Raw genomic sequence first — 1,064 nt, 5'->3', positions numbered from 1 at the left:
TCAGAAGATGATCTAAAATATTTAAGAGAATAGACAGCTTTCACATTCAGTAAGTGAGTTTATTTGTTTATGGGTTTCGTCGATGGCTCAGCAGATAAAGAATCCCCCTGTAATGCAGGAGACACAGGAGATGTGGGTTTGGTCCCTGAGTCAGGAATATCCCCTGGAGGAGGAAATGAAAACCCACTCCAGTATTCTTGCTTGGGAAATCCCATGGACAGAGAAGCCTGGTGGACCATAGTCCATGGAGTCAAAAAGAGTGGGACACGACTTAGCGCACACACACATATTTTATTTATTTGTCGGCGACAGGTCTTAGTTGCGGCACACAGGACATTTGTTGTGTCATGCAGGACCTTTAACTGTGCCTCACAGACTCTCTAGTTGTGGTGCCTGGGCTCTGGAGTGCACAGGCTCAGTAGCTGCAGCTCTCTGACTTAGATGCTCCTTGGCATGTAGGGATCTTAGTTCCCCAACCAAGGATGGAAACTTGCTCCCATCCCCTGTATTGCAAGGCAGATTCCTAACCACTGGACCACCATGGAAGTCTCAGTAAGTGTGTTTAGATCTTCAAATACTACTTATTGAATTGATTAACTGAATGCAACATGCTAATCATGGGCTTCCCAGGTGGTGTTAGTGGTAAAGAATCCACCTGCCAATGAAGGAGACACAAAAAATGTGGGTTCAATCCCCAATCCAGGAAGATCCCCTGGAGGAGGAAATGGCAACCCACTCCAGTATTCTTGCCTGGGAAATCTCATGGACAGAGGAGCTTGGCAGGCTAGAGCCCATGGGGCCACAAACAGTCGGACATGACTTGGCAACTAAGAACACAAGCTATTCATTAATAGTTTTATCTGTTCTTTTAAGTGGTTCCTCATGGATCCCAACTTAGAAGATGATTGGGGTGTTTAGCGTTATGTGAATTGCTACATAAACTCAAAAGAATTGATATTTTCATAAAGATATTCTATAATTTTCATAAAATTATATTTTCCTGGATTCATCTTTCTGGAGTTGGTCACTCATGGTGCATGTTATTGCTCCCTAGCTGCCCAGAG

This window comes from Bos javanicus, chromosome 5, assembly GCF_032452875.1.
Source record: "Bos javanicus breed banteng chromosome 5, ARS-OSU_banteng_1.0, whole genome shotgun sequence".
Taxonomy (NCBI): domain Eukaryota; kingdom Metazoa; phylum Chordata; class Mammalia; order Artiodactyla; family Bovidae; genus Bos; species Bos javanicus.
Note: the sequence above shows the minus strand (reverse complement) of the source record.